The following is a 25,072-nucleotide window of genomic DNA, read 5'->3' on the forward strand; positions in this document are numbered from 1 at the left end:
ACTCTTAGTTCAAACCTCTCATTTTACATAGGAGGGAGCTAAAGCCCAGAGAGAGAAAGTTATTTGTGGAAAATCACACAGCATTGGAATTCTGAATACACCCCCACCCCAACCCACCCCTGCTATTTTCTCTTTCAGGGCCTCTGTCCTAAATTTAATAAGTCTATATTGATAGACTTACTAATATTTTTCAACTTTTTAGTAGTTCTAATTAATTTGACTGGCCTTCTGCTTTGAATTATCTCTCCTGAGGCAGTGTTCATTCTGAGCTGCTGTGGACAAATAACGTTGAAGGAGAAGAGGAAAGGAAAGCATTTCTGATAGCTAAAATCAGATTCATTCATAGATAGGAGCTGCTTTTACATCCTTTGGCTCCCAGTTATGCCAGCAATGATTAGGGAAAAGCAGACTCTTTGCATTTCAGAAGGCATGCAGATTTTCTCTAGAGGAAAGAAGGAACAAGGGCCATTAGAAAACTCCATCTCCGAACTCTCTTCCCAAGGGGCACAAAAACAAATTCAGGGAAAAGAAATCTGAGTCAAAAAGGCATTAAATTTGATGATTTTAGGCTATTGCCTGTTGCTATGCAAAGTCAAGTCTCAATTATTTAATCCAAAGCAATCTCCATGTGTCAAAACATGACTTGACCAGACAGTATTCTGGAAAATGTATTTATGCCTTGAAATAATATTTGTAATGATGTAGATTGTGTCCCCTTTAATCTTTGGGAGGCTCTGAAACAATGGTCCCTTTAATCTGTGGGGAAAGGTTGATTCAGGGTCTCAAGCTCTCCCTTGGGAAAAGCACACCTTTCCCAGGCTACATCCTTTCCAAGGTAAATGGTCTTGTTCAATTGGAGATCTTGTCCAGGGACATAATCACCACCCTTTGTTGAATTGGAGATTAGTTCCTGGGAGTATTTGCTCCCAACTTGGGGCCTGAGAAACCCCCAAAAAAGCCTCAGAAGGCTAAATAATAGGTGATTCTGAACTCCAAATCTTTGCAGACTCTTAAACAGGATCATGTCCACTGTTGAAGATATTTTCTTCTCAATGTAACCCACTTTTGCTATATTCTTTGCCCACTAAGAAGTCTATCTTCCTAGTAAGCTGGCTTCTTAGTATAATTAAAACCCATCCTTTGCCACAAACCTTGTGCCTGTATTTATTGGGGTTTGCAAATTTTTTTGCAAAGCCTGCCACTAGCCAAGGGGATCCCATTGTTGTTAGGGGATCTCTTTCTCCCTATTCTCATATCTCATCATTTGCACTTCATCAGTAAGATGCTTTGCAAACCTTAAAATGTTACATAAATCTAACTATTATTATTGTTCTTGTAAATATGATGATGAAGATAATGATGTCCTTAGCTCCAAAATCTACAGAATTATTAAGTAGTATCCTGGAGTTTGACTGAATCTTTCCTCTATAATAAATCCCTGAATTAAAATAGGAGAAAAACTAAATTCTGATAGAAAGGGATCCTAGTAACTTGCTTAGGGTCCACACAGATACTAAGTAGCTGAGTCATAATTTGAATCTAGAGACTGAATCCTCTCTCCCACATGAATTTCAGCTGTGACAGACTAAGACAGATTGAGAGAGATAGAAGAGAAGTACTATGATAAAGCTCAGTATTTCAACAGTGGAGCTTTTGATTGGGCAAAATTCTGGAAATTTTACTAATAGCAAACAATAGGATTGCTTACCATCACCACTACTCCCCCAATGTTCTACTTGCCCAAAGGATATATGTACAAAGCTCTCTGTCTCCAAGATGGAATCAAGACATGAATCTAGAACCTAACTCCAACTCATCCTGGATTTGGGCCAAGCCTCAATTAATCTATAGCAACCTTGAAGAAGCAGCATTGAGTGGGCAAGTTCCTAATGGGGTAAGACTTGTCCTTGTGAAGTTTCTGACTGCTTGTGTATAGCCCCAGTGATGATGAACCTTTATCAGTTAGTTGCCTCTGTACAATTTTTAGGATTTTGCTGACTTTGGGGCTTTTTCTCCTTCAGTCACTTACTAGTCAGTGTTTATCCCTCACTCCTTTCCTAAAACTTGAAGCAGTTCCTCACTAGCAGGTCCAGTTTTCTGGGTTTCATCAACTGACCTGAGCTAAGAAATAAGGGTAAGTCATTTCCTATATTGGCTATATTTTCCCAAGGGAATAGGGAGTAGTTGTAACCTTGGTCCCTGGAGAGCTTGTTGGATGAAGAGTCTTCTTGTCAAGTCTATTGAGACATCATCCTGATGTAGTCCCTTATCAATTTATGGTTGAATTGTTGCAATAGCCTGCTGCTAGATAGGTCTGCCTGTCACAAGTGTCTGCTGATTCCAAGTCACTTTTCAAAATGATATTCCAACTGACCATGTTGCACAGACCTTCCCACTCCCCCAGCCCTCTTGCCCCCACTCACTAACTTTCCATCACCTCTGGAATCAGGTATAATATTCTCTGTTTGGCTTTCAAAGCCCTTCATTAACTGTACCTTCCCAGTCTTTGTTACACCTCACTCCCCCCGCAACACACACTTACTCTGTGATCCAATGACAAAACCTCTTTCCTGACACTAACTTCTGGCATGTTCATAGGCATTCTTCCATTCCCCAAATGCTTCCTTCTTTATCTCTGCCTCCTAGCTTCCTTTGGGTCCCAGTTAAAACCTCACCTTCTGAAAGAGGCTTTTTCTTAATCTCCCTTAATTCTAGTTCCCTTCCTTTTGATGATTATTTCCAATCTATCCATAAATAGTTTGTTTTTCATAATACCTTCATCATTAGAATGTAAAGGATTAGTTTTTGCCTTTGTATCCAGAGCTCTTATCACAGTACTTGGCACATAATAAGCATATGATAGTGGTCATTGCCCTCCACCTCTGTGAGATTTGAGGCAGTTGGTAAGAGCAGGAGAAAGAACTCAACTCTCTTCATATATGGAATTGAGGCCTCAGGCTTAGTCCTATTTAGTGTGTTTCTGATTTCCAGTTACTAGAGGAAAACTGGACCAACCTCTCTTGAGGCACTTTAATAAATGTTTATTAACTGATTGGCTGACTGAGGTTTCAAATGTCAAGTATGTCTCATATCTTTTCTTAAAACAAATTTCTAGTGACATCTGAAGTAGTACAGCCCATTTCTTCCCCTATTTCTCAGTCTCTTCCTAGATATCTCCCACTCCTGTTTCTCTGCTCCCTCCCCAAATTTCTCACCCCTACCTCCCTTTAAATTTTAACAAAAAAATTGTTTTTAAATTTTGCATGTCTTTTAATCAGACAAGATCTGCCTTCTCAGTCTCCCATTTCCCCAATTTCCCCCCACCCTTCTTATTCAGTCTTCTTTCATTCTTTATCCCTTTATTAATAAAAACAGAGAGAAATGTTTCTGACTTGACAGTCGAATATAGCTCTGATCACGAATAAATAGCATTAAACTTTATTTCCAACCTTTCTTATTCATGTAACCTTTTGGCAGCTGTTTTCTTCTCCTTTTGAATTCTGTAAATAAATATAATTAAGAAGGAATAAGTGCCACAGCTGAGTTTTGCCAGAAAGCTGCTCCCTAGCAAAGTGTGGGGTGGTGATGGAGGGAAGAGTTGGGTCAATGATACATAAAGAGTGAGTTAACTTTTTGAGGGAGGCAATCTAGAATCAGTTGCGACTATCTCACCCCCACCTCAAGGTCAGAATCATGAATTTGAGCAACTCAATTTTATTCTGCTATAAAAGATGGATTACTTGAACATAATATTCTGTCAAAATTTAATTGAAAGTGATGTCAACCAATCAACCAAGGAACCAAAACACATTTATTAAATACCTAGTACATAACATGGGGAGTACATGGGGTTTTGGGGGAAGACTAGCACCTTGCTGAGTTTGAGGGCTTGCTGAGCTCTTTTCAAGATTGTTCATCAACTTTTGGTGTCTGTTATGGGCCAGAACTCTGAACTTGAAACAAAGGATTCTTGCAAGGTACTAAGTCAGTAGAATTGATAGAGACAATAATTATCTAATTTAACATGGTGCCCGTATGATTGATTTAATCCTACAAAATGTTATGGGCCAGAACTTGAAACAAGGTACTAAGTGGAATTGAGGAGACAATGGTTAAATCTAGTTTAGCATTGATTTAATCCTACAACAAATAATGGTTTCCTAGTGATGTAATAATTGGTGAATACTCAGTGTGGAGGATATAAGCAAGAAGCTCTCAGGGTCAGAAAGGACAAGTGTACTAGAAGCTCTCAGAGGCTGAGACAGATTCATTCCATCTTCCACCTTTGTGGTGGCTGGAAGCTGAAGCACAAACCTTTTCAGAGTTGGGGAAATTCAGAAGCCAGAGAAGGCAGGTGGAAGCTCAAGCTCACAGAACCAAGGAAAGATAGGCCTCCAGAAAACTAGCCAAGCCCCAAGTGAAGGAGACAAGACTTTGAAGGAGACAATAAAGGATTTGAATTTTAACCGCTGACTACTTGTGTGGTGATTACTATACTGAAATGAAGGCTGCTCCCAGAGACGCCAAGAATACCCCAACAGAGAACATTACATTTTAAAGAGAATATTACAGGTGTCTATTTGGCACTCAACTCTTACATGTGGCTCCAAGAAGCTGAAGCATGTAAGTCTTTTGAAAATGTCTTTGAATACTGTTTAGCTGAACATCACAGTACTGTTGTTACCATGTACAGTGTTCTTTTAGTTCTGCTCTCTTTACTCAGCATCAGTCCATGTAAATATCTCTAGGTTTTTCTGAAATCTGCCTGCTCATAATTTCTTATAGATCAATAGTATATTCCATTACATTCTTATACCACACCTTGTTCAATCATTCAAGAGGAGACATGAAACACTGGAGAATAGTAAGCATGGAGGTGAAAATGGAGATTTCTAGAGTTCACATTTCTTTTTTTCCCCCTTTTCTTGGAAGAGACTTCTTGTCAATATTCTATTTGGCCCAAGGAATAGAGAGAGATGTTACTGACTTTTTTTTTTATTATTATAGCTTTTTATTGACAAAACATATGCATGGGTACTTTTTCAACATTGAACCCTTGCAAAAACTTCTGTTCCAACTTTTTCCCTCCTTCTCTCCATCCCCTCCTTTAGATGGCAGGTAGTCCCATATATGTTAAATATGTTAAAATATATGTTAAATACAATATATGTATACATACTTATACAGTTGTCTTGCTACACACAAAAAATCAGATTTAGAAAAAAGGTAAAAATAACCTGGGAAGAAAAACAAAAATGTAAGCAAACAATAACAGAAAGAGTATAAATGCTACGTTGTGGTCTACACTCATTTCCCAGTGTTCTTTCTCTGGGTGTAGCTGGTTCTGTTCATTACTGATCAATTGGCAGTGATTTCGATCCTCTCATTGTTGAAGATAACCACTTCCATCAGAATTGATCCTTATATAGTATTGTTGTTGAAGTATATAATGATCTCCTGGTTCTGCTCATTTCACTTAGCATCAGTTCATATAACTCTCTCCAAGCCTCATTATATTTATCCTGCTGGTCATTTCTTACAGAACAATAATATTCCGTAACACTCATATACCACAATTTACCCAACCATTCTCCAATTGATGGGCATCCACTCAGTTTACAATTTCTGGCCAGTACAAACAGGGCTGCCACAAACATTTTTGCACATACAGGTTCCTTTCCCTTCTTTAATATCTCTTTGGAATATAAGCCCAGTAGTAACACTGCTGGATCAAAGTATATGTACAGTTTGACAACTTTTTGAGTATAGTTCCAAATTGCTCTCCAGAATGGTTGGATCTGTTCACAACTCCACCAAAGCATCAGTGTCCCAGTTTCCCCACATCCCCTCCAACATTCGTCATTATCTTTTCCTGCCATCTTAGCCAATCTGACAGGTGTGTAGTGGTATCTCAAACTTGTCTTAATTTGCATTTCTCTGATGAATAATGATTTGGAACATCTTTTCATATGGGTAGAAATAGTTTCAATTTCATCATTCGAAAATTGTCTGTTCATATCCTTTGACCATTTATCAATTGGAGAATGGGTTGATTTCTTATAAATTTGAATCAATTCTCTATGTTTTGAAAATGAGGCCTTTATCAGAACCTTTAGATGTTACTGACATACAAGACTATGCCCTTGGAATTAAGAATATCTAGATATCATGTGGCAGCCTCTGACTAATGCTGTGGTACACATCACTAGCTACAGTCAAAGAACTAAGATTGAACCGAGAGCCAGAGAAGTCATGTGGGTACCAGCAAGCGAAAAATTAGGTCAGAACAACTGTTAAGCTGGTAAGGTTTCTTGAAAACCCTGGTGACAAAGAAAAGTCCAGAAGACAACAATTTATGATAAATACAAGCAAGATATTCACCAGAATTCTTATTTGCTTCCACTATTTCAAGCCAAGAATACACCTAATGCACCTCCCTTCATGCTCGCATGATCTTTGGTTGCAGGAGGAAGATCAAGGCTATGATCTGATCATGTAATCTTTACAGCTTTCTTCTATGTTCAATAATAATCATGTATTTCTTTACAGCTTTCTTCTATGTTCATTAAGCTATGTGGCTGTAGACATTATCATGCTTATATAGTATCTCCCCACTCCAATCCATCTTCTACACAACTACAAAAGGGTAACTGGATTAAAAACATGTGTTTACTAATTTTTAGGTATATCATCTCTTACTCATTAAACTCTAAATTTTTTACCTCCAGGATCAAATATAAATTCTTTTTTTATGTCATGTAAAACCTTTCATAACTTGGCTCCTTCCTATTTTTTCCAGTCTTCTTATACTTTATTCCTTGTAAATGTATACCTTACATTTTACTGTCATATATTCTCTAATCCAATCATACTAGCATAATTATCCATTCCTATATATGAAACTCCACCACTCATCTCAATGCCTTTGAATTGGCTGTTCCTTATGTCTAGAATGCTCTCCATACTCAATTTTGCTTCTTAGAATCCTGGGTTCCTTCAAAACTCCTTTCAAATGCTTCCTTCTGTAAAAGACTTTTCCAAATTGCTCCCTGCTAGTACTTTCCTTTGGCAATTTATCTCAAATGCATTCTATATATTTTTATATGTATACATATTTTTTATGTAAAAAAGTTCTTCATGTGTTGTTTCTCCATTAGAATGTAATCTACTTTGGGATAGAGACTGTTTTTGTCTTTGTGTTCCTAGTGCTTAGCACAGTACTTGGAACCAAGGAAGTGCTTAATAAATGTTTGTGGATTAATTGGTTGATTAATAATATAAATAAAAAGATTTAAGTGAGCCAGAGAATTTCCCAAATGTGTCTGGTGGGGAAGCAGAGGTATTAATTTAATTTTCATTTTTTGAGCAGTATTTAATATCAACCCTTAGTCTAGAATTCAGAGAGTAATTAGCAAGGGTTTGTTTCTTATAAATAGTTTTGAAGAATTTGTCTTAGTTGGGATAGAAACCTCTCAGATACATAAAAGAGAGGACTTCCTGGAACACACATAGACCTGAATTTGATAGACTTTAATGAGAACAGTATTGGTCACTATTTCAAAGGTGCTGAGGGATCAATTCTAAGATACCTGAATGAGAAAAATATTTTTTTAAAAGATGGGAAAAATCTTGAATCTTATCATTTCTAGAAAAATTTCAATAAGGAAAATGCAATTACCAATGTATTTATTTCCCCAGATCTACAATTTTATGGAAATAATTTATATCTATATTTATCTACTTATCTATTTATTTATGGAGGGAATCCTTGAAAATGGCACGAAAAGGGGACCAACAAGATTTTGCAAATGATTTCCAATAAGCCACCTCTTTCCAGTGCGATCATTGACTGAAAATTGTAGAGAATGCAAAATTTTGCCATTTCCACAGTTTATTGACTATAAAAAAGCAACAACATTACATTCAGTAGAGCTATTAAAAAATTCTCTATCAAAGTATCTGACTGAAGAAAAGGGTCAGAGTCTCTCTACCAGCAGCACTCTCAGGAGGGAAGACTCCAGGCTCCAGACTCCAGAAGCCAGGTTCCATCTTTGACAAGCCATGTGGCAACTTGCCTGCCTCTTTCACTTCCTCTCCTAAAGACCAAGGACTTGGATGGATCCTGACTCTGACTGATCCTGAGGCCCTCCAGAGAGCTAGCCCAGACATGATAAGACATACATTAAGATACATAATAATGATAAGTATAGGTTCAGAATCACTGGGATAGTGAAAATATAACTGGGAAGAAGGGGAGAGTATGCCAATTATTAAAGAATAATTTAAAACAGTCTCATAGAAGTGAGGCAAGCTCTACAAGTAATAGAAAATAAACATTTTTTTTCTAAGGCAGGAGCAGAATCTATTGTGCTTCAGGTGAAGTCAAAAAAGCAGGGGTAGCCATCCTTATCTCAGATCAAGCAAAAGCAAAAATTGATCTAATTCAAAGAGATAAGGAAGGAAACTATATCTTGCTAAAGGGTACTATAGACAATGAAGCAACATCAGTATTAAACATATATGCACCAAGTGGTATAGCATCTAAATTCTTAAAAGAGAAATTAAGAGAGCTTCAAGAAGAAATAAACAGCAAAACTATAATAGTAGGAGACCTCAATCTTGCACTCTCAGAATTAGATAAATCAAATCACAAAACAAATAAGAAAGAAAGTAAAGAGGTAAATAGAATATTAGAAAAAATAGGTATGATAGATCTTTGGAGAAAACTGGATAGTGATAGAAAGGAGTATACTTTCTTCTCAGCAGTTCAGGAACCCCATGCAAATTGACCAATATTAGAATAAAGACCCCAAATTAAATGCAGGGGCAAAATAGTAATGCTTTCTTTTTCATCAAATCAAAAAACAACATTCAAAAAAAAGTAGGTGTAAATAGACCAAAAAGAATTGGAAACTAAATAATCTCATCTTAAAGAATGATTGGGGAAAAAAATATAGACACAATTAATAATTTACCTAAAAATGACAAAATGAAAATCATACCAAAATTTGTGGGATGCACCAAAGAGTAATAAGGGAAATTTTATATCCTTAGAAGCTTACTTGAATAAAACAGAGAAAGAGAAGGTCAATGAATTGGCTTAAAACTTAAAAAAGCTAGAAAAAGACCACATTTAAAACCCCCAATCAATTACTAAATTTGAAATTTAAAATTAAAAGGAGAAATTAATATTGAAAGTAAAAAAAATATTGAACTAATAAATAAAACTAAGAGTTTGTTTTATGAAAAACCAATAAAATTGATAAACCTTTGGTAAATTTGATTAGAAAAGGAGAGAGGAAAATCAAATTAGTAGTCTTACAAAAAAAGGAAGAACTTTCCACCAATGAAGAAATTAAAGAAAAATAATTACTTTGCCCAAATTTATGCCAATAAATTTGATAACCAAGGAAATGAATGACTACTTCCAAAAGTAAGCCTTCAGATTAATAAGGGAGGAATAAATTGTTTGAATATCCCATTTCAGAAAAAAGAAAAGAAAAGCTATTAATCAACTCCCTAAAAATAAAACCCCAGGACCAGATGGATTTACATGGCATTCTACCAAAATTTAAAGAACAATTAGTCCCAATGTTTATAAACCATTTGAAAAAATAGGGAAAGTCCTTTTAACAAGACATGGTATGATACAAACCAAGTAGGCTGAAATAGAGAAAGAAAATTATAGACCAATTCCTAATGAATATTGATGTTAAAATCTTAAAAAGATATTAGCAAAAAGAATAAGAAAATAATCCCCGGATAATACAACGATCAAGAGGATTTATCCAGGAAATGGTGGGTTGGTTCAATTTAGAAAAATATCAGTTTATGGCCATATTAATAACCAAATTAAAAAACCATAATCATCCTCAATAGGTGCAGAAAAAAGCATTTGATAAAATCCAACATCCATTCCTATTAAAAAACTCTTGAGAGTATAGGAATAAATGGACTTTTCCTTAAAAAACGAGTATCTATTTAAACCATTAGTTAATTAATTAATAAAACTAACCATTCCCAAAAAGATCAGGAGGGAAACAAGGTGCCCACTATCACCATTACTATTTAATATTGTATTAGAAATGCTAGCTTTGGCAATAAGAGTTGAGAAAGAGGTTAAAGGAATAAGAATAGGCAATGAGGAAATCAAAAATCACCTTTGCAGAGATATGATTAATTTAGAGAACCCCAGAGATTCTTTACTAAAAAAAGAAACAATCCACATTTTAGCAAAGTTGTAGGATACAAATAAACCCATAAAAGTTCCCAAATTCTTATATATCACAAAAAACCAATACTTAGACTTACAAAGAGAAATTCCATTTAAAGTAACTACTGATAGTATAAAATATTTAGAATCATCTGCCAAGGGAAAATAGAAACTTTATGAAAACTACAAAACCCCATACAAATTAAGTCTGATCTAACCAACTGAAAATATTAATGCTCTTGATTGGGAGCAAAAATAATAAAGATACCAAAATTAATCTATTTATTTAGAACCCAACGACTACCAAAAACTGTTTTGATGACCTGAAAAATAACAACAAAGTTCATATGGAAAACAAAAAGGTCAAGAATTTCGGGAACTAAAAAAAAAAAAAAAATCAAATGAAGGTGGCCTAGCTATACCAGATCTAAAATTATAATAAAGCAGTGGTTACTAAAAACCATCTGGTATTGGCTAAGAAATACTGTTGATCAATGGAATAGATTAGGTTCAAAGGACAAAACAGCCAATAACTTTAATAATCTAGTGTTTGACAAACCCAAAGACCCCTGTTTTTGGATAAGAACGCATTATTTGACAAAATTGGGAAAATTGGAAATTAGTGGCAGAAACAGGATTGACCCACACTTAAAGAACCAAGATAAGGTCAAATGGGTTCAATCCTAGGATAAAGAACGGATTTAAAAAATTAAGAAATAGGATGTTTCCTCAGACCTGTGGGAGGAAGGAATTTATGACCAAAGAAGAACTAAGGATCATATTGATCACAAAATAGAAAATTATGATTTATAATTGAAAAAGGTTTTTACAAAACAAACTAATGCAGACAAGATTAGAAGGGAAAAATAAACTGGGAAAACATTTTTACAATCAAAGGTTCTGATAAAGGCCCATTTCCAAAATATATAGGGAATTGACTTAATTTAAAGAAATCAAGATTCTCCAATTGATAAATGGTCAAAGGATAGAAAAGACAATTTTCAGATGAAGAAATTGAAACATTTCTAGACAATGAAAATATGTCCAAATATTATTAATCAGAGAAATGCAAATTAAGACAACCTGAGATAGACTACACACCTGCGATTGGCTAGAATGAAGGGAAAGATAACATGGAATGTTGGAGGATGGGAAAACTAAATATACATTGTTGGTGGAATTGGGGAAACATCCAGCCATTCTGAGAGCAATTTGGAACTATGTTCAAAAGTTATCAAATGTGCATACCCTTTGATCCAGCAGTGTTTTACTGGGCAAACCAAAAAAGAGATACAAAGAAGGAAAGGGACCTGTTGTGCCAAAATGTTGTGGGCCCTGTTTGTAGTGACTAGAAGCTGAAAATGAGTGGATGCCCATCAATTGGAGAATGGTTATAAATTTTGTAATGAATGTTATGGAATATTATTGTTCAAGAAATGACCAGCAGGATGAATACAGAGAGGATTGGTGAGACTTACAATGAACTGATGCTAAGTGAAATGAGCAGAACCAGGAGATCATTATATACCTCAACAACGATACTGTATGAGGATGTATTCTGATGGAAGTGGATTTCTTCAATAAAGAGTTCTAACTCAGTTTCAATTGATCAAGGATGGACAAAAGCAGCTACACCCAAAGAAAGAACACTAGGAAATGAATGTAAACTGCTTGCATTTTTGTTTTCCTTCCCGGGTTATTTATACCTTCTGAATTCAATTCTCCCTGTGCAACAAGAGAACTGCTTGGTTCTGCACACATATATTGTATCTAGGATATAATGTAACCTATTTAACATGTATAGGACTGTTTGCCATCTGGGGAAGGGGGTGGAGGGAAGGATGGGAAAAATCAGAACAGAAGTGAGTGCAAGGGATAATGTTGTAAAAAATTACCCTGGCATGGGTTCTGGCAATAAAAAGTTATTAAAAAGAAAAAAAAAGACAAATAAGGAAAAGCAGCATCCTGAATATATTCTTCTATAAAACTTGAGGCAAAAAATTCGCTACATCCTTCCACTATTGAAAAATAATATTTTTACACCATGATCACCCCCTCCCATACTTCTTTTGTTTATCTTATATTAATTTCCCTTGGTCTTGATCTTTTTTGCATGGAGCCTCCCAGATTTTCTTTTCATTCATTTTCCAGGTCTGCCCTTAAAGCAGTATACAAGTGTAAAATATCATAGAAAAAGTCAAATATATCACTTCAGAGGATATGATTTGAAGTACCTGAGAAAACATATTTTTCCAATCTGAGCCATCACTGATCAGCTCAGAACATTGGTGCCAGAATAACTTGGAGCTGCTGGTATTGATATGTTATCAGAATATGTTACTAAATAATAATCTCAGGAAAGATATTCTAGAGAAGCTCCTTTCTAGGAAAAATTAAAGCAAAGAATAAGCAACCACTGTGGGAGATATCATGGTTCAATGGAAAGAATAATATTTGAATTTTGTTTCTTGTGTCTGTGTAACCTTGAGAGAATCATTCAGAATCTGGGGGCCTCAGTTACCATATTTGTAAAATGTAAGGCATCAGATTAGATAACTTTACCACTGATTCTATAGTATTTCTCCTTTTTCTTGAATGATGCCTCCTATCTAGAGCAACTACATGAACATATAGTTGGTTGACTGGTTGGTCAGGCAGACAGGCAACTAGTGGATACTACTGAACTGAATAACTAACTAATATTATAAACAAAGTATAGAAGTGAAAGGAAACATCATAAATGTAACCATATTATTTCTTTACAACTTGAGCTTAGAGTGCTGAGGGTATTGGGTGGAGTTTTCCCAAAGCAGGGCTTTTCCTGGCTCTAGATCCTTTTAATGCATATTTCATAGCCCAAATAGATTGTGTTTTGTTTTTAAAATGTGGTCACTTTGGAAGAAAAAAGACTAGATGCAAGTTCCCAAGACTAACTATGAAATTATAAATCAGGGAACTCTGCCAAACAAAATGATCACAGATTGTTTTTATCCAGGTCCTAAGAGTACTTGAATCTTTGCTTCTTGGTTTTATTCCTTTCTACCTTTATTTCATTGAGATAATAGATTTTCTGGAGAAACTCAGGGAATATTTTCTGTAACTTTGATCAATCCTTGATATGGAAACTTCCAAAAAAGGTGTGTGTGTGTGTGTGTGTGTGTGTGTGTGTGTGTGTGTGAACCTACATGAAGTTAAGACCTTCCTGTAAATAAACAAATTCCTATTTAGTGAATTCAAATGATGTTTCTGGGTTTTTCCCTTAAAAGAGATTGTTCAAACCAATAATTCCAGTCAAACTCAACCCAAGATTGAACAATTGCCAAGAGGGCTTACAACCCAGTCTAGATGGTTTTGGAGGGAGAGGCAGAAGACTGAGCCTCTAAAAACATAGCCTAGTGACCTGACTTCCTGGAGATGTGCCTAGCTGCCTATATAAAGGTGTTCCCTCCCTGAATATTTGGCCAGTATCAAGTTGGCTCATTGGACTCTTTTTCTGTGAAAGGGAGCATGTAGTGAAAACAGCATTAGAATTTCAGTGAGAAAGCTCTAATTCAAATTCCATTCCTGACTGGGATTAGTTAACTGGCTCTCTGAGCCTCAGTATTTTCATTGTAAATTGTGGGAAATATTATCTACTGCACCAAATGCCCAGGTTCAATTGAGATAATGTGTATTATCTCTATATAAACTATATAAACTCTGGATTTACTCAGTCCATACAAGTACTAGTACATTGGGCTCCAGAGAAGAATTGACTATATCTCCTCCTCAGAATTCTAGGGATACTTTCAAATCTGAAGGTTTGAAGTCTCTTTCAAAATAGAAACTTAAGTCACTATTTGGGTATGTTCTTCCAAATATCAATCACCAGGGACAGTAACTATTTATTCTAGATGATCATCCTGTTTTCCCTTGAACTAGTTAATAGTTATTTGTGTAACTGGTGTGTGTGTGTGTAATACCTTTGTATAATATTTTCGAAAGAAAGAAAGAAAGAAAGAAAGAAAGAAAGAAAGAAAGAAAGAAAGAAGGAAGGAAGGAAAGAAGGAAGGAAGGAAGGAAGGAAGGAAGGAAGGAAGGAAGGAAGGAAAGAAGGAAGGAAGGAAGGAAGGAAGGAAGGAAGAAAGGAAGGAAGGAAAGGAGGGAGAGAGGGAAGGAGGGAGGGAGAAAAAAATAGCATGCTTCAATCTGTATTAAGACAATATAAATTCTTTCTCTGGAAACAGATTGTATGCTTCATTATTAGTCCTTCAGGATTGAGTTATTGCATTGCAAACAATAATTAATTCACAATTCTTCATAGTACAATATTACTGTATACAATGTTTTTCTAGTTTAACTTATTTCAGTATGCATTAATTTATGTAAATCTCTCCAGGTTTTTCTGAAATCAATCTGCTTGCCATTTCTCACAGCACAATAATATTCCATCACAATCATATATCACAGCTTATTTAGCCATTCCCCAAATGAGATGCCGTCCTTTATTTTCCAGTTCTTAGCTAGAACAAAAAGAGTTGCTATACATATTTTTGTACATGTAGATCCCCCTTTTTATTCTCTCTTTGTGATTCAGACTTTGTAGTGGTATTGCTTAGTAGTGGATTACCTTTAATCCTATGCATACTAAGGGTATGCATAGTTTGATTGCCTTTGGAGCATAGTCCTAAATTCCTTTCTAGAGTGGTTGGACAAGTTCACAACTTTAATAGTGCATCAATATTCCAATTTTCCCATATCGCTCATATTAACCAATCTGATAGATGCAAAATGGTATCTCAAAAGTTGTTTTAATTTAATGGGGCTTTGAAGGCTTGAAGCTTGCAGCCTGAGAGTGTGTAACTCCTCTACACTTAGCAGGACCATTGGACACGTGGGCCAGTCCCACCTTAGTGCTCACCTCAAAGCTAGCAACCAATCTGCACCTCTTTTAGCCCAAAGATGCAACCTAATTCTCAAACAATGCCTGCCTGGGCTCGCATGGACCCAGTTGCTGCTGCTGCCGCCACCTCTACTACTGCTGCCACCCCCAAAGCAAGGGCTGGCCCCATCTGCCTAGACATTCCTCAAAGAGACCAGTACCCCACACAGTCCTGTAGAAAGAGGCCTGATGATAAAATTTTTTGCAGAGTCCTGGGTGAAGGATTGTTTGCCACCCTGGGATTTGGCAACTTCCCAATACTACGAGATTAAAATCCTAGAAAGAAAACAAATAATTAAAGAGAAGAAGGAATAATATGTCACTAGTGAACAGGATGCCATGTCCCACTAGGATTGCCTTTCTTTCTTTCTTTCTTTCTTTCTTTCTTTCTTTCTTTCTGTCTGCCAAGCTTTACTTCCACTTTTTAAGATGATGAGAAACTTCATTTTGACCTCTGCTCACCAAATTGGAGACCTCTAAATCTAACGAGCAGAGTTTTGGTCCCTGCACCTGGCTTTATTCTGCAGAGACAGTGTCTGCCCTGGAGTACTTGCATGGGAAGGAGATTATTCATAGGGACTTGAAACCCAAAAACATTCTTTCAAATGCTGAGATACACATTCAAATTACAGAGTTTGGATCATCCAAAATATTGCCCCTCCCCATAGTACCCAAGATAGGGCTAACTCTTTTATGGGTACAGCACATTATCTGTCACCTGAACTCCTTATAGAGAAAAATGCATGTAAGAGTTCAGATCTGTGAGCTGTGGGGTGCATAATATAATATCTTGCAACAAAGCAGCCTCTTTTCTGAGCCAGAAATGATTATCTTGTATTCCAGAAGATCATTAAGCTAGCATATGATTTTCCAGAACATTTTTTCCCAAAGGCAAAAGACCTTGTGGGAAAGCTCCCCAAATAAATTAGGTCTTGAAGAAGCATGGAGCTAAGTATCCTTGAAGACTCACCCATTCTTTAAAAATATCACCGGGGACAAATTACATCTTCAGACATCTCCACTGCTTCTAGGATTCTTAATCTCTACATCTAAAGCTGAAGTTGAAGAAGAAAGCTTTGTAAAGTATGAAATCTCTGGATCCTAGGTCTACCTTCATCTTCCTCCCATTCCTTGGCTGCAACTAAAACCATGCTCACTCCAGCCATCTAATAGTCATGTGGAAAGCAACATTTGCCAACTAGATGAGGATTCTTTGGAACTGGACCTAAAGTTTTCTGAAGAGGAGAAAAGACTTTTGCTGGAGAAGCAGGCCAGGGAGAATACATGGCATCAGTTTGTAGAAGGTTATTTAATACTGAAAATGAGTTCAGTAGAGCATGTCAAGATCTTGCTTGCTTCTCACAGAAAGAACTCCTGTAAGCAAAGTGCTGAAAGGAGAAATCCCTTGGTCCCCACAGCTGTGGCCAGAAGCCAAGAATTTTAAGACTTTTAATGGACCTATCACCTGATGTACTCAAGTGGGAATGCTCATAAATGGTGCCAGAAGATACAAGAAATTTTTCAAAGTAGATGTTAGGACCATTCCCAGACTGCTGCCTAAGAAAGCTTGTCCCAGGAAGGCCCAGAGATCTGCCTTAAAAAGCCCTGATTAAAATAACAAACCCGACAACCCAAGTCCTACTTATATAATAGGAAGAGGTGTGTTTTAATGCCCTTATCCATCCTGCCTCATTCCCCACCCCAACCTGCCTCTGTCTCAATGGAGATTCCTGGGGATTCTTTAATGCCTCTGTTGAAGCTTGTTTTTTTTTTTTTTTTTTTTTTTTTGTATTTTATTCTCCTGTTCTTCCTTTTTTGATATGTGGCAAAAAATACTAATAAATTCCTTTTATCTTCTAAAAAAGTTATTTTAATTTGCATTTCTCTAATCAATATTGATTTAGAGCATTTTTTCATATGACTATACATAGCTTTCATTTCTTTTTCTGAAAACTGCCTGTTTATATCCTTTGACCATTTATCAATTGGGGAATGACTAATATTGTTATAAATTTGACTTCCATTTCCTTTATATGTGAAAGATAAGGTCTTCATCAAACATACTAGTTGAAAGATTTCCCCTGGTTTTTTGCTTTCCTTTATATTTTGGTTTAATTGATTTTGTTTGGTAAAAACTTCTAAATTTTATATAATCAAAATTATCTATATTATATTTTGTAAGGCTCTGTCTATTTTCTTTTATCTTAAATTCTTCTCTTATTTATACATCTGACAAATTATTCCATGCTCTCCTAATTAGTTTATGTGTAAATCATGTACCCATGGTGACCTTAGCTTAATATATGGAATGAAATGTTGGTCTATAACTAGTTTTGCTATACTATTCAACAGCTTATCTAGCAGTTTTTGCCAAATAATAAATTTTTGTTCAAAAACCTTGGATCTTCGGATTTATCATATATTAGATTTCTATGGTTATTAACTATAATGTAGTATGTACCAAATCTACTTCATTGATCCATCACTTTATTTCTTAACCTGTACCAGATTGTTTTGATAATTACTATTTTATAATATAGTTTGAGATTTGGTATGATTAAACTACCTTCCTTCACATTTGGGTTTTTTTTTTTTTCCATTGATTCTCTTGACATCCTTGATCTTTTGTTCTTCCAGATGAATTGCTCTTATTATTTTTTCTAATTCTATAAAATAATTTATTGGCAGTTCGATTGGTATGGAACTGAATAGGTCGAATTTTAATTTTTATTATATTGGGCTCAGCCCACTCATGAGTAATTGATATTTTCACAATTATTTAGCTCTAACTTTGTGTGAAGAATGTTTTATAACTGTGGTCAATAGTTTTTAGAAAAAATAAATATTTACAGGGCTCCCATGAGTCCCTTTTTTTCATAGTTCATAGCATTGTCCCATCTTATAAGTAAAGTAGAATTTTAAAATTGGAAAGAACCTTAGAAATAATATTGTTCAAGAGATGAAGAAACTAAAGCCCAGATAAGAAAAATAAGTTCCCCAAAATCATACAAATCATAATACTTTCCAATCATATTAATGAGGAAAAATCACACTGTTATTTTCTTGAGGGGAAGGGCAACATATTCTTTTTTAGTTTTTTATTAAAGCTTTTTTTGCAAAACACATGCATGGGTAATTTTTCAATACTGATCCTTGCAAAGCCTTCTGTTTCAAATTATCCCCTTCTTCCCCTCACCCCCTCCCCTAGATGGCAGGTAGTCCAATACATGTTAAATATGTTAAAATATTTGTTAAACCCAATATGTGTATATATAAATATGTTTTCTTGCTGCAAAAAAAAAAAAAAAATGGAGCAAGAAGGAAGAAAAACAACTGGGAAAGAAAACAAAATGCAAGCAAACAACAGAAAGAGTGAGAATGCTATGTTGTGGTCCACACTCAGTTCCCATGATTCTCTCAATGTATGCAGATAGCTCTCTTCTTCACTGAACAACTGGAATTGGTTTGAATCATCTCATTTTTGAAGAGAGCCATGTCCATCACTATTGATACTTGTTGCCATATAGTCTTGTTGTTGCCACATACAATGATCTCCTGGTTCTGCTCATTTCACTCAGCACCAGTTCTTGTAATTCTCTCCAGGTCTCTATGAAATCATCCTGCTGGTCGTTTCTTACAAAACAATTATATTCCATAACATTGATATACCACAACTTATTTAGTCATTCTCCAATTGATGGGCATCCATTCAACTTCCAGTTTCTTGCCACTACAAAAAAGGGCTGCCACAAACATTTTTTCACATATGGGTCCTTTCCCCTCTTTTAAGATCTCTTTAGGATATAAGCTCAATAGAAACAATGCTGGGTCAAAGGATATGCACAGTTTGATAACTTTTTGAGCATAGTTAGTTTCAAATTGCTCTCCAGAATAGTTGGATCTGTTCACAGTTCCACCAACAATGTATCAGTGTACCAATTTGCCCACATCCACTCCAACATTCATCATTATCTTTTCCTGTTATCTTAGCCAATCTGACAGGTGTGTAGTGGTATGTCAGAATTGTCTTAATTTGCATTTCTCTGATCAATAGTGATTTGGAGCACTTTTTTAATATGACTACAAATATTTTCAATTTCTTCATCTTAAAATTGTCTGTTCATTTCCCTTGACCATTTATCAATTGGGAAATGGCTTGAATTCTTATAAATTTGAGTCAGTTCTCTATATATTTTAGAAATGAGGCCTTTATCAGAACTCTTAATGTAAAAAATGTTTATTGCTTCCCTTCTAATCTTGTCCGCATTAGTTTTGCTTGTACCAAAACTTTTAAACTTAATATAATCAGCAAAGGCAGAGCCAAGATGGCGGAGAAGGCACACACAACTTTCTAAGCTCCTCTCATTCCACTCATAACCAACTATTTTATCCAGCCTCAGAAATAGCTCTTCACTGCTTAAATTCATGAAGATCAGAAGCATACAACTTACCAGCTGAAGTCAATCTGGAAGATCACCAGGAAAGGTTTGTCCTGAGGGGCCAGGAACAGACTAGCACAAGCAGTGAGAGACTAGCATCCTGAGCAGACCAGGGGCAGGGGTGATTTCTGTGGTAGAGAAGTTACAGAGACCACTCTGCTATAGGCTAACTGCTCTGCCTTGATTACAAAGCAGTAAACTGGCAGAGAAATTAAAGCCTAAAACAGAGGGTACTCTTAAAAAACGCCAGAACCTAACAAGATCGTAACTACTCAAACCCAGAAGTGACTCAGGCAGACTGTAACGCAGCCCTGCAGCCACATCCTGCAGTTCAGGGCTTTTGCGGGGGCAGTTACAAACCCGCATGGCAGGGGGGGCACAGCCTGGGCAGCCTCTAATCAGCAAAGTGGGGGGCTTGGCCTGGGGCAATAGAATTTCCTTACAAGGACAGGGCTTCCTGGGGCAAAAACACTTCCAGTCCCTGCAGGATCATTCACTGCTCAGCTGCTAATATCCACAGCCCCAGAGTGGGATTTGGCTTGGGGTAGTGAAACTCTCACTGCTCAGTGGCCCAAGGGGCAGTCTTATCTCACACACAGGGGTTCTTTGAGGGCACTTTCCCGCTCTGCCCCTGCAGGCCTGAGTTCTTCTGGGTGGGGAATCTTTCCCAGAGCACCCAGTACCTTCTTGCTTTTGAGCCAGTGGCAGGACAGCTGCCTGTCCATATACCTTTCACTGCTCTGCAGAGGAAGCTGGTAACCTCCTGGCCTTGAAGGCAGACCCTACAGGCTTTAACAAAATGAGTAAGAAAATGAAAAAGACAATTGATAGTTTCTATTCAGAAAGAGAACAGCTTTTCAACCCTGAAGACACTAATAGCAGACAGTCTCCAGACAATTGTTGGTCCCCAATACAAAAGGCTCTCCTAGAAGAGACTATTAAAAACCTTAAGAGAACTAGAAGAAAATGGGGAAAGGAAAGAGAAGCTATGCAAGAGAGACAGAAAAAGAATATAACTCACTAAAAAAAAAATTTAAAAGGGAAAAAAAAAACAACTTCCTGAAATGTGAATTGAAAGGTAAAAACCCCAAGAAGTACAGGAAAAAATTTGAATTGAGAAAGAAAATAACTCACTAAAAAAAAAAAAGTGAAATGGAAAAATTCCATAGAGCAAAATGACCTTTAAAAATTAATTGGACATAAACAAAAAGAAGTAAAAAGCAATGAAGAAAATAACTCACTAAAAATCAGAACTGAAAAATAGAAATTATGATTCATTGAGACAGGAAGAATCAGTAAGCAAAACCAAAAAAAAAAAAATTAAAAAATGTCAAAATTTACTTGAAAATAAATAGACCTGGAAAAATAGATTAGGAGAGATAACCTTAAAACATCAGATACTGAAAAATTATGATGAAAAAAAGAGCCTAGATACTATTTTACAGGAAATCATTAAAGAGAACTGCCCAGAAGTAATAGAACCAGAAGGTTAAAATAGACGTTGAAAGAATCCATTGAATACCTTCTGAAAAAGACCCTAAAATAAAGACTCTGAGGAATATTATGGCCAAACTTCAGAATTTTCAGACTAAAGAAAAAATTCTACAAGCAGCCAGGAGAAAACAGTTCAAATACCAAGGTCCACAATAAGGGTCACACAAGATCTCTGCCCCCAACAAAAGGATCAAGGGCCTGAATTTGATATTCCGAAGGGAAAAAGAACTTGGAATGCAGCCAAGAATAAACTACCCAGCTAAGCTGAGCATTTTTTCCCATGGAAGAAGATGGACATTTAGTGAAACAGAGGAATTTGATCTGTTTCTAAAGAAAAAAAACAGACTTAAACAAAAAATTTGATCTCCAACAACAGAACTGAAGACAAGTAGAAAAAGGTAAAAGGAACTCTTGTGAACTGCATTTCTGTTGTGGATATACATAAAAACCACATGTATAATTTGATTTTACTGATATACATAAAAAAAGAGAAATGGAAAGGGGATAAATGTCAGAAAAAAAAAGGGATAAAAAAGAGGGAAACCGTACAATGAGGCAAAGGAAACCATCATATCTGAGGGAATTAGAGAGGGGAGGACCATTGTGCAAATCTTACCTCACAGAGTTGGCTCAAAGAGGAAATAATTGAAACATTTGTTTTAAGAGAATCTTTCTCTCACCTCATTAAAAAGGGAGAGGAAAAGGAAAAGGAAAAAAGAATAAAAGGAAAGGGCAAGAAAGGGGGGGGATTCAAAGGAAGAGGGAGGGATACTAAAGAGGGGAGCTTGACGCAAGTGGGACCAATAAGTTTAATACTAAGGAAGGGGGGAAGGAGGGCAAGAAAAAGGAAAGCATAATCTGAGGATATTAGGAACAGGAAATACAGAATTAGCATTTTAACCCAAAATGTAAATAAACTCCCCAAAAAGGAGGAGCTAGAGATTGGATGAAAAGTCAGAACCCTACAAAGTTGTTTTAAGGAAAAATATTTAAAACAGGGGAGATAATACAGAGTAAAGGTAAAAGGCTGGAGCAAAATCTTTACCAGGGAAGTCAAAAAAGGGTAGCATCCTTATCTCAGATCAAATAAAAGCAAAAAACAATTAAAAAGGATAAGGAAGGAAACATATGTTGCTAAACAAGACAATGAAGTAATATATATTAAACATATATGCACCAAGTGGTATAGCACAACTTCCTAAAGGAGAAGTTAAGAGAGTTAAGAAGAAATAGATAGTAAAACATAATATGGGTATCTAATCTTGATCAGATTTAGATAACCAAATCACAAAACAAATAAGAAAGAAAAAAGAGGTAAATAGAATATTAGAAAAATTAGGTGATAGATCTCGAGAAAACTGAATGGAGATAGAAAGGAATATACTTTCTTCCCAGCAGTTTGGAACCTACAAAAAATTGATCATATATTAAAAAAGACCTCAAAATTAAATGCAGAAAGACAGAAATAGTAAATGCTTTTTTCAGATCAAATGCAATAAAAACCAATTAAAAAAAGGGTTAATAGACCAAAAAGTAGAAAATTAATAACACCAAGATAATAAAAAAATAGACATAATAAAAAAATTGAATGCAGCCAAAGCAGAATAAGGGAAATTTTATATCCTTAGAGGTTTACTTAAATAAAATAAGAAAGAGAAGATCAATGAATTTTTAAACTTAAAAAGCTAAAAAAGACCAAATTAAAAACCCTCAATCAATTACTAAACTTGAAATTCTAAAATTAAAAGGAGAAATTAATAATATTGAAAGTAAAAAAAAAACAACTATTGAACTAATAAATAAAACTAAGAGTTGGTTTTATGAAAAAAACAATAAAATTGATAAACCTTTGGTAAATCTGATTAGAAAAAGGAGAGGAAAATCAAATTAGTAGTCTTAAAAATGAAAAGGGAGAACTTTCTACCAATGTAAAGGAAATTAAAGAAATAATAAGGGGTAACTTTGCCCAACTTTATGCCAATAAATTTGATAACCTAAGCAAAATGGATGACTATCTCCAAAAATATAGGCTTCCCAGATTATCAGAGGAGGAAGTAAATTGCTTAAATAGTCCCATTTCAGAAAAAGAAATAGAACAAGCTATTAATCAATTCCCTAAAAAAAAAATCCCCAGGACCAGATGGATTTACATGTGAATTCTATCAAACATTCAAAAAACAATTAGTCCCAATGCTTTATAAACTATTTGAAAAAATAGGTAATGAAGGAGTCCTACCAAATTCCTTTTATGACACAGACATGGTACTGATACCTAAACCAGGTAGGTTGAAAACAGAGAAAGAAAATTATAGACCAATCTCCCTAAAGAATATTGATGCTAAAATCTTAAATAAAATATTAGCAAAAAGACCACAGAAAATAATCCTCAGGATAATACACCACGATCAAGTAGGATTTATACCAGGAATGCAGGGCTGGCTCAATATTAGGAAAACTATCTGTATTATTGGCCATATTAATAACCAAATTAACAAAAACCATATGATCATCTCAATAGATGCAGAAAAAGCATTTGATAAAATCCAACATCCATTCCTATTAAAAAAACTCTTGAGAGTATAGGAATAAATGGACTTTTCCTTAAAATAATCAGTATCATCTATTTAAAACCAGCAGTAAGCATCATATGTAATGGGGACAAACTGCAACCATTCCCAATAAGATCAGGAGTGAAACAAGGTTGCCCACTATCACCGTTACTATTTAATATTGTATTAGAAATGCTAGCTCTGGCAATAAGAGCTGAGAAAGAGATTAAAGGAATAAGAATAGGCAATGAGGAAACCAAATTATCACTCTTTGCAGATGATATGATGGTATACTTAGAGAACCCCAGAGATTCTACTAAAAAGGTATTAGAAACAATCCACACCTTTAGCAAAGTTGTAGGATACAAAATAAACCCATAAAAGTCATCAGCATTTTTATATATCACTAACAAAACCCAATACTTAGACTTACAAAGAGAAATTCCATTTAAAGTAACTACTGATTGTATAAAATATTTAGGAAACTATCTTCCAAGGGAAAATCAGAAACTTTATAGCAAAACTACAAAACACTTTCCACACAAATTAAGTCTGATCTAACCAACTGGAAAAATATTAAATGCTCTTGGATTGGGCGAGCAAATATAATAAAGATGACAATACTATCTAAACTAATCTATTTATTTAGCACTATACCAATCAGACTTCCCAAAAGCTATTTTGATGACCTAGAAAAAATAACAACAAAGTTCATATGGAAAAACAAAAGGTCAAGAATTTCAAGGGAATTAATGAAAAAAAATTAAATGAAGGTGGCCTAGCTATACCAGATCTAAAATTACATTATAAAGCAGCGGTTACTAAAACCATCTGATATTGGCTAAGAAATATACTAGTTGATCAATGGAATAGGTTAGGTTCAAAGGACTAAACAGTCAATAACTTTAATTATCTAGTGTTTGACAAACCCAAAGACCCCAGTATTTGGGAGAAGAATGCATTATTTGACAAAAACTGCTGGGAAAATTGGAAATTAGTATGACAGAAACTAGGCATTGACCCACACTTAACACCGTACACCAAGATAAGGTCAAAATGGGTTCACGATCTAGGCACAAAGAATGAGATTATAAATAAATTTGAAGAGCATAGGATAGTTTATCTCTCAGACCTGTGGAAGAGGAAGGAATTTATGACCAAAGAAGAACTAGAGATCACTATTGACTACAAAATAGAAAATTATGATTATATCCAATTGAAAAGTTTTTGTACAAACAAAACTAATGCAGGCAAGATTAGAAGGGAAACAATAAACTGGGAAAACATTTTTACAGTCAAAGGTTCTGATAAAGGCCTCATTTCCAAAATATATAGAGAATTGACTCTAATTTATAAGAAATCAAGCCATTCTCCAATTGATAAATGGTCAAAGGATATGAACAGACAATTTTCAGATGAAGAAATTGAAACTATTACCACTTATATGAGTGTTCCA

The 25,072-nt window shown here is 35.4% G+C and overlaps 1 pseudogene; it reads left to right on the top strand.

The window, feature by feature from the left end:
- Positions 1-15,175: 15,175 nt before the first annotated feature.
- Positions 15,176-16,671, top strand: LOC100931244 (annotated as a pseudogene).
- Positions 16,672-25,072: the final 8,401 nt, after the last annotated feature.

This window comes from Sarcophilus harrisii, chromosome 4, assembly GCF_902635505.1.
Source record: "Sarcophilus harrisii chromosome 4, mSarHar1.11, whole genome shotgun sequence".
NCBI classification, from domain to species: Eukaryota; Metazoa; Chordata; class Mammalia; order Dasyuromorphia; family Dasyuridae; genus Sarcophilus; species Sarcophilus harrisii.